Below are 10444 nucleotides of genomic sequence, written 5' to 3'. Positions count from 1 at the left end.
TAGAACGAGCCATGTCCAACAAGGTTCGATTACGTCTCTCAGCCACTCCATTCAATTGTGGCGTCCTCGGAGGCGTCAATTGCGAAACGATTCCGCATTCTTTTAGATAGTCGTGAAACTCAAGACTTAGGTACTCTCCTCCTCGGTGTGACCGAAGCATCTTGATTTTCCTGCCCAACTGATGCTCCACTTCATTCTTAAACTCTTTGAATTTTTTAAAGGTTTCGGAATTTTGCTTGATTAAGTAGATATATCATATCTGCTATAATCATCTGTAAAAGTCACGTAGAAGCGGCAAGCATCCCTTGTGGTGGATCTAAAGGGCCCACATACATTGTTGTGTATGAGATCCAATAAACCCTCACCCCTTTCACAAGTGCCAGTAAAGGGTGACTTGGTCATCTTCCCAAGTAAACAAGATTCACACGTGTCATCGTCCCTAAGGTCGAATGACTCCAACACTCCATCCTTTTGGAGTTGGGATATGCGTTTCTTGTTGACATGGCCAAGGCGACAATGCAACAAGCATGCTTTGTCTAGACTAGTAGACAAATCAATATTCAAAACATTATTTCCTAAATTATCAACAATCATCACAGATTCATAAATCCCATTACAAGGTAATGCATTGAAATAAAAGACACCATTCAAATAAACATTAATAGAACCATTACTATTATCAAAAGAATATCTGAAACCTTGTCTAAACAACCTGTGAAAAGAAATAATGTTTCTTGCCATATCTGGCGCATAACAACAATTCTCTAAATCTATACCTAACCCATTATTTAACATTAAAGAATAAACACCGACTCTGGTCACAGGCGATGATCTTCTATTTCCCATAATTAGGTTCATCTTCCCATGTTCCATCTCCCTACTTCTTTTTAGGCCTTGCATATCAGAACAAATGTGGTAACCACACCCTGTATCAAGAACCCATGAAGTAGCAAATGATGAGTTTGATCTTCCCATCTCTTATGTCCTACAGATATTGTGGGAAGCTTCGCTTCCAGTGGCCCTTTTGGTGGCAATAGAAGCACTCTGCTTCTTTGGGATCGGAAGAGGGCTTAGCAGGGCCAACTTTGGTCCCACTTGAGGACGAACCGTCATGGGGTTTCCCCTTATGGTGGCTCTTGCATGGAGCCTTCCTCTTTTTGCCCTTTCCTTGACCTATTGCCATCACAGGAGCGGCCACAGCAGGGGACGGTGCAACGGATTTGTCTTTGAGGTTGCTCTCAGCAGTCCTCAAGAGTCCTTGGAGCTTGCTCAAGGAGACCTCCTCTTTGTTCATATGGTAGGTCATCCTGAACTGATTGTAGTAGGAGGGCAAGGAAAGGAGGATTATGTCGATAGCCAAATCCTCATCAAACTTAACATTAAGTTTGAGAAGACGATCAACATACCTCTGCATTCTCTGCAAATGAGAGGTTAGGGATTCTAAACTCCCCATCCTAGCGGTGATCATGTTAGTAATGATCTCATAGCGCTCTTGCCTCGCGCTCTGGTGATACCTGTCCAACAAATCCTGATGCATTTCATATGGGTACATGTCCTCATAGGACTTTTGGAGTTCGAGGTTCATGGTGGCCAGCATGATGCAGTGAACTTTCGTGGCATCACGCTCATGGGCCTCAAAGGCGGCCAATTCTTCAGGAGTAGCAACATCTGGGATGATCTTCTCAAGCTTTTCATCAAGGACATATTCTTTGTCCTCGTAGTGTGTGATCATGTGGATATACCTCATCCACTCGTTGGAGTTTGAACCATCAAATGTCACTTTCTGACACAAGTTCATCAACTAGAATGACCCAGAAGCGTTGTTGTTTGCAGACATCTGAAAAAGAAGGGAACAAAGTTTGATTAGAAATGAATCCCTAATTAAACACCCAAATGAGAAATTAGGGCTAGGATCCAACAACATTATTTACAACTTAGAAAGGGATGCCGTACTCTAAAAGTAAATAATTTGAAGGTAAGTGAATGACGATTCACTAACTCTCACCACAAAAAACGAAAAAGCATTTTAGGTTTTAAATGTATTGAAAAACTCCTAGATCTTTGAGATTCATTGAACTTTTCAATGGCATGTTTAAATCTCGATATGCATTACAAATTTGCGACTGGGATGCGAAGAATCGCAAACAAATTTGTGAATAACCATGCGAATCAATGTGGTGCACTCAATGTCTCTATCACCTAATCAATGTGCTGGTAAACAACACACGCTCTGTGACAACCCAAAATTTCCATTCTGAACAAACCATTTCAATCCCATAGAAGTTAGAACAGTTACAATGTAAACTCAGATTTCGAGTATAAGTTTGGCAGTTTCAGGATTTTACACATAAGAAGATATTAGAAGAGTGGATGCACTAGGGTTTTGTGCAACACTGAAATTCAAATACTCTAGGATATTAGAGTTCATTCCGAGAATAGAAATATTTTCTGCCAAAAATATTTCAGGACTATAAATAGAATTCTGAACCAAATTGGTTCATTAGTTGAATTCCAATTAGAGAAAAGCCAAATTCTCTCTCATAGATCTTCAGGTTTTTATCCCAAATCGTGAGTATACTTCTCTACTTGTTTTATAATACTTGTTATAAGCTTAATAACATAGATTACGTGCCAAATATGTGAGATCCAGGAGTTTACCGCCCAAGAACGTTCTTGGGGAATAAACTCCATTTTAAGGTCCTAAAGGGTTCCAATGACCCTCAAAGCTTTAGAACTCGAACTAGGGGCTTCCAATTCATGCCTTATACCACAAAACAATTAGGAATCATGGCTAGAAGGGAGTTTACGGCCAAGGAGCTTCTTAGGCCGTAAACTCCAAGTTTTAAGTGCCAAAATGCTTTGAAAACTTCCTAAGGTTTAGATTAAATTAGGACAAGTATCCTAAAGTGTTTATAGCCTAGCAAACACAAGAAATCACAAGGAAAAAGGAGTTTACAGCCAAAACAAACTCTTAGGTCGTAAACACCTTTAAAGGGGTCAAAGGACACTCTAAATCCTTCCTTAAGCCAAGAGACAAATTTGGGCATGTACCTAAATGAGTTATGGACTAGTTAAAACACTTAGAACTCAATGAGTGAGGGAGTTTACGGCCCAAAAGGTTCCAGGGCCGTAAACTCCATATAATGGTGCCAAATGTGCCATACACTCTTCTAAAGACAAGTACCAAAGCCTAGATTTGTTCCTAGTTAATTTAGAGGTTAGAAAACACCATAATCACCCTCCGAAGGGAGTTTACGGCCGTAAAATCCAAGGGAATATGGTCTATGGGCCGTAAACTCCCCAAAGGAGTTCATATGGTGCCCAAACACTTGTATAGCCTTGAAACAATTCCCCACTAGAGTTGTAGTATGTCTAAGCTTCAATTAGGGACCCTAAGGAGAGTTTACGGCCAGGAGTTTACTCCCCTAGGCCGTAAACTCCAAAACATATGGTGAATTGACCATAAACTCCCATTAGGGGCTTTGCACTCCTTTGTTGCAACCCATTAGCCTCCTAACACTTGACCAAAAGTGTTTTCCTCGCGCTTAAATGTTATTACTTGTATAATTAGTGTTTTAATCACTAATTATTTATATACATATGTTTTCATATGTAATTAGGATCATTGTGTGTGTCTAAGTCTTCACTTGACACCAAGCACTTGTCCGATCATTCCGTACGATAACAGTCCGTTCAATTCCAGTCACTTACTGCAGGTGAGTTCATACCCCTTAACTAATGTTTTAAACTATTTTAAATGTTTTATGGGGGGGATACAAGCAGAATGATGCTACTTCTTATATCAATCACATGTGATTAATAAGTAGAATTATACTAGTTATTACATCAATCACATGTGATTAATATACAACATTCAAACGATTTGGCTACACATTAGCCGTTTTACCAAACAGTTTCCTTCAAATGATATTTTTTCTAAACATTTTATATGTTTTAAACTACTTATTACACTGTACATCTTACTCTGTACATTACCTTTCAAACTTATTTACAACTGTGTTTCAGACAAATGTTTCCTTATACTTAAACTATTTTATCAAACTTATGCCTTCAAATTGTTTTATAGATTGACATCAAGTCAATCTTTTCTTAAAATAATATTTATGTTTCAAATGTCTTACAAAACTTATTCATGCTTTTATTTTATAAATTGCGTGTCTCTATATTTATAATTATATAAGAAATATTTAAAAGACTTAGGAAGGCTATCCACCCTATTTCCTTTTCGCGCTTGAGATGTGGTCTGGTGGGATATCAGGTACTCGTCCGAAGGTCGTTTAAATATCAGTTATATATCATGTGTACATATATAGTCATAAAAGGTCCTTCCAGTTCATCCCATGCCCTCGGGTAGCAAGGGTATACATCCATGACCATACGTACCAGATAGATTACTAGTAAACTACCATATGGGTAGTTTAGTGAGATACTAGAACAATTACTAGAACGCGATATCATATAATGAGTCAGTTCATTCATGAGTCAATACTTTCTAGAACATTACAGTACATTACTATACTTGCTAGATAGGGAGAACACACCTTACAGCTAGCACACGTAGAACATTACAGTACATTACTGTATCTGCTAGATAGAGAGAACACACATTACAGCTAGCACACGTAGAACATTACAGTACACTACTATACTATTACATGATCACACTTACATAAGTACAATTACATGATCACACTTATATGGGTATTTTTACATAAATATCATAGGATGAGTTCTATTACATTTTATATGTATAGACTCTGTTATCAAATCCTCATTCTTATCTTTACCTTGTGATACAATCACATAATCGACGAGATAGATTGGATTTAATATCCTAGTACCAAAGGATACGTTGCGGGATTGACAATTCCTAGAATCTCTGTTAGCTACAGAGGTAAAAGCACATCCACGGATGTCAACGGTTGATACGATTACATGTATACTTTAAGGGACTGACTATTCCTATACCCAGCTGCTAGCAACAGAGGTAAATGTACATCTACGGATGTTATCAGTTAACATCGTTAGTTACCCTGGTACCAAAGGGTAGTACTAAGACTACATTCAGAACAGTTAGGTCTTGGTAGAAGACTACATTCAGAACAGTTAGGTCTTGGTAGAAGACTACATTCAGAACAGTCAGGTCTTGGTAGAAGACTACATTCAGAACAGTTAGGTCTTGGTAGAAGACTACATTCTGAACAGTTAGGTCTTGGTAGAAGACTACATTCAGAACAGTTAGGTCTTAGTAGAAGACACCTTCTTATACTAGTAGGAATCATAGGGATTTCTAGGGTTTTTCAAACACTTACAGTCCATATACACTTTCAATACTTACAATACATAGACTTACAAATTCTTACATACAAATACTTACATACAAATTAAGACACTAAATACTTATGATCTCACCAGCTTCAAAGCTGATACTCGCTTTCAAAATTACTTGTATCCTCAGGTCATCATAGACAGGTACCGATGCAAGGAGAAAGGAAGATGGAGCTTGTTGAAGACTTATCTTTCATTTTGATTTATGCTTTAGTGTTTATCAAAATTTGACAGAACATATTTGTATAATAATTATATTATTAATGCAATGGATGATGTTGTTGCTTGTTTACTACTTTACATTGTTGTTGATATTATACATGACGTCCTCCGCCCCAGAACGTTTCCGCCGTTCTCGGTTTTGGGGTGCGACACGCTCCATTGATCTATGACAAACATCGAGTCACCCTTCGCTATGAATGTCATCCCCAAATTGATGTCCCAGTTAACCACACACGCTCCATCAACATTTTACAAGGGTACAAAGTGTAATTCCATGGATTAGCATCATTTTCACATTTTACCCTAAAGTAACTAGGAATGGGAATTTGTAAAACATGTAGTTACTTTATAATCAACATTATACTTTTAATGAGGAGAGGGTTGCCCTATCCTACCCATTCGGCTAACGACCCTCCACCAGTCAAGCAAGCGGTAGGTGTGAGTGTACACCAATTTAGCGCCATTTTATAGGCAGCAACCTTATACCCACCTTATAGACCGGCTTCGTGAATGAGGCCTACTAACGGTAATACTAGCATTTTAAGTTATACATACATATATATATATATATATATATATATATATATATATATATATATATATATTAATTAAGCTTGTAATAATATATAATAGTATAGGGTTGAATTTTAAACTTGTAAAATTCTAAGGGTTTGAAATTAAGATTACTCAAAATTAAACATTTAATCATGAATTCAAATTTCAAAACTTGAGGGCAAGAATTGAACTTTTCAAAACACAAGGGATCAAATAACAAATAATTCAAATTGACCAATTAATTTTATAATTATCTATATTTGACCTAATCTTAATTTTAGTCATTAGATAATTACCAAATAATTTTAAATAATCCATATTTATCACATAAAACAACTAATATTTAAAAGATTTGAAATTATCTATTCTTTTGGCAAGGATAAACACTTAATTAAGATAAAATTCAGATTTTAACTTCATAAAACAAATTAAGCATCAAGTCCAAGTCAAAACAGCAGCCAAAACCCGAAAATCCCTCTGCCTGACAAGCTGACTCGTCGAGTCAGCCCTGGACTCGCCGAGTAGGGGTCAACTCGCCGAGTCCAGTTACTGACTCGCCGAGTTGAGTCGGGCAGGGGCCAAAAAACTCGATTTTCAGCAAATAAAGCAGTTAAGCATCACATACAACTGAAACCAATCAAGGTTCTGATACCACTGATGGTTTTAGGCATAAGAAACATTCCTATGTGCTCATGCAATCCCTAATGCTTGGATCTAGGTTTCACTATTGAACATGCTTTGATTCCAAGACTTACAAACCCTAATCTAGCATATAAACAACTAAATTAACATATAGAATCAGATCTAGATGTTTACCTCTTCAATTGTTGGCTTAGATCTTCTCTTTCTTCTTTCCTTGAGCTTAGAGTCACAAATGCAACTCCTCTAATGGTTCACAAACCCCACAAGCAAGAAGGCAATATGAGAGAGGGAGAGAGAGGCTAGAAATCGGCCTAGGGATCTCTTAGAATCAAGTGGTAGCCGAATTCAATGCCCTAGGGGTCATATTTATAGTTACAGGTTACTAGGATTTCAGTCTAAACCCTAATGGACAGCTTAGCCACCAAGCAGCCCATGGAACCTTCTGGAATAAGGCCTTGGATGAAAATATGATGGTTACCCATCATAATTTCGTTCCCCCTTAAGCCCATTAGGTTTCTTTAACCTAAAACTCAACTATCATACATTTGACAGTTTATACCCCTTTATTCAATTAATCTCTTTTGATCATCAAATTAATTCCTAATTAATTTATGACCAATACTAATTAAATAAATATGATTTCTCCTTTAATATATTATTCTTATAATATATTAATAAATCATAATACTCTCTCTTTCTCCTTAAATTACCTTGTCAAGTTGCTTTGGAGAAGGCAACCCAAAAGGACCATGCACAACCGGGTCAAGTACATACCAAATATAGTTACGGGCTTAGACACTATTCCAACAAGTATAAACTATCATGTAAAACATTCCTTGGGCACCCACCCGCTAACACTGGACCTTGGTCCTGAATATCATAATAGCATACAATGCCTAGGGCTAACCCCTGGATCTTCCTACTCATAACTACATGCGCCAGCATTGTGGCCATAGACCCATTCACACAGTGAGGAGACTCACCTTACACTACTGAAGCTTTGACTAGTACCCTCATGATTGCTATCCAATAACTCCCTTAACTACGACTCGTCTAGCTCCCCGAGCTACCAATATCAGCATAACACTTCGTCCCAAATTGTCCTCCTGAAGTCAAACCAAGTCAACTCTAGACAAGGAAAAGTCCTGGTCAAAGTCAACCTTCCAGGTTGACCCTACTCGTCGCGTCACACTATTGACTCGCCGAGTTCATAAACTCAGAAAATCCTACAGGTCGCGACTCGACTCGTCGAGTCACCCCATGACTCGTCGGGTCTTCCAATCTCTGAGTCCTATCCTGTCCAACTCACTGAGTCACCACTCAACTCACTGGTCTCACTCATAACCAGAAAGGATTAGGGTTTCGACCCGACTCGCCGAGTCCAAGAACAGACTCGCCAAGTCCACCTTCATCATCTTCATTTTGTCGATTACAGTCCAATCCATTGTTTCCCAATTGTAGATCTGGATTCCTAAGGCTAGCATTAAATGTAAAGTTGCTAACTTTATGTGCATACAAGGTGCTACGAAGCTTAAACACCAAATCTAAGCTACAAAGGAGGTCTAAGTCATGAAAGGAAGCCATAGCTAAGTAAAGCTTCTCACTGAGAGCTTCTAGAGCTCAGAAATGCTCAAATCTAATCTCTATTCCTCTTCAAAGGCTCAATACTCGGGTTGGCCTTGGAAATGGTCCCAAAAGTGACAACATACAAGCAAAGAAGGGGATCTAGATGATTAATAGCCAAGGTGTGAGCTTCATACCTTCAAATGATCTGAGATGTCACCCAAATTCTAGATCTATGCTCCTTTCACCTACAACCTTCAAGATGCACTCAAAAGCAACCTTAATTTTCTCACACAAGCTCAAGAATGAAGTTGGATGGCTAGGGTTTCGTCTCTTGATAGTGAAGGCAGCAAAAGAAGCCCTAGAAATGAGAATATGGCATTTAAATAGGGCACCGAGTCCCGAAATTAGGGTTTCCCAACCCAGACCTGACTCGTTGAGTCAGCCCCATGACACGCCGAGTCAGTTACTTAAGTTGCAACACGGAGCCCGCTTCGACTCGTCGATCCATTCCTTTGACTCGATGAGTTGAACCCCCTTTGACTTAGGGTTTTCCTTTCCTTTCTTATGTAACACCGAATTTTTCAAAACAAAATTTTCATTTAAAATAGTTTATCTCTTTAACACTTTTCATAAAAATCTCCTTTTTGTTTTAATTACAATACATGACCCTTTTGTTCAATCAATTAATAAACCAGGATCCTCAAAACAAACTCTTCCTCTGGTGTGTACAATCAAGCCAGTGTCGTCCTGTGATCCTGAGAAAATCTGAAACACATAACACAAAATACTGTAAGCATGAAGCTTAGTGAGTTCCCCAAAATACTACGCATAACACATACTAGCCACTCGAGGCTATAACTTTGTGGGCCCTTGGGCCCCGAACATTGTAGACCCTCTGATCCTAGCTATGTGAACCTTCCGGTTCTAACTCTAATATACTCTGATATACACATGGCATAAATCACATAGAAATAATGCAGTGAAACACATCACATAAATAGCATACAATAGCTCTGTCACATATCTCTAATTACCACTCAAGGTAAACTATAGTGAGAAGACTCACCTCAGATATCTAGGTAAATCTCTAACTCGGTAGAAATATGGTCTAGCCTCCGCCTGACCACATAAGGTAAATACTCTCATGAATATAACTCTCGAGACTAGAGTCAACTCTCTCTTGGCATCCTCAGAAGGGTAAAAGACCATTTTACCCTTCTCTTGGCTCAACGGCCCCATTGTTGGCCAAACCCTAAAAGTCAACAAAAGTCAACGGTCAAACGTTGACCCGACTCGTCGAGTCCACTTGGGCGACTCGGCAAGTCTACACCTGTCCACTGTCTCTTTAGTCTCGCTTGGCACGTCGAGTCTTTCTCCTTGCTCGGCGAGCTACACCTGGCATGAATCGCGGGGCCAGCCCAACTCAACTCGTCGAGTCTCAAGATCAACTCGGCGAGTTCCACCTTGAACTCCAGTCCTCTATCCCCCTTCTGACTCACTGAGTCATTCCCCCAACTCGGCAAGTTACTCACTGAGTGACTTACGGGAAACCCTAGCCCTACGCGCCAAGTCTGCCCTTGGACACGGCGAGTTCATGTCATGCATAAACTCAATTGGCCTCCTGAGGTCAGATCTGTTCCTTTGATCCATAGATCTGACCTTCCTAAGCCTGATAATCACGTAAAGCTCGAATGTTGAAAATCATGTGACGTTTAGGAGGTTTCACTTGGTGATTTAGCTCCAAAAACAAAACATTAAGCTCATTATCTCCATAGCTCAACATTAAGCAAGCTGGAATAAGCTCTTTAGACCACTATGGGTCCAGATCTGAAGTCTCAATATGAATAGGGGCCATATCCTCACAATTCATTCCAATAAAGGACATAAAACTCTACATCTACGGATTCCTTCAACAAAACAGATAAAGGGGCGATATAATACCTCAAAGATGAAGTCTTTTGCTAGAAATCCCCAGATGCACAACCTCCTTGGTCTCCTCCAAGTTAGAATCACCTCCTTCTTGCAAGAATGAACCACAAAGATTAAAAAATGGCTCCTTTCTTCTCACAAACGCTCTAGCTCTTTTAGGGTTTCTATATGGGGTTTGGTA

The sequence above is a fragment of the Lactuca sativa genome, chromosome 5 (assembly GCF_002870075.4).
Source record: "Lactuca sativa cultivar Salinas chromosome 5, Lsat_Salinas_v11, whole genome shotgun sequence".
NCBI lineage: Eukaryota > Viridiplantae > Streptophyta > Magnoliopsida > Asterales > Asteraceae > Lactuca > Lactuca sativa.
Note: the sequence above shows the minus strand (reverse complement) of the source record.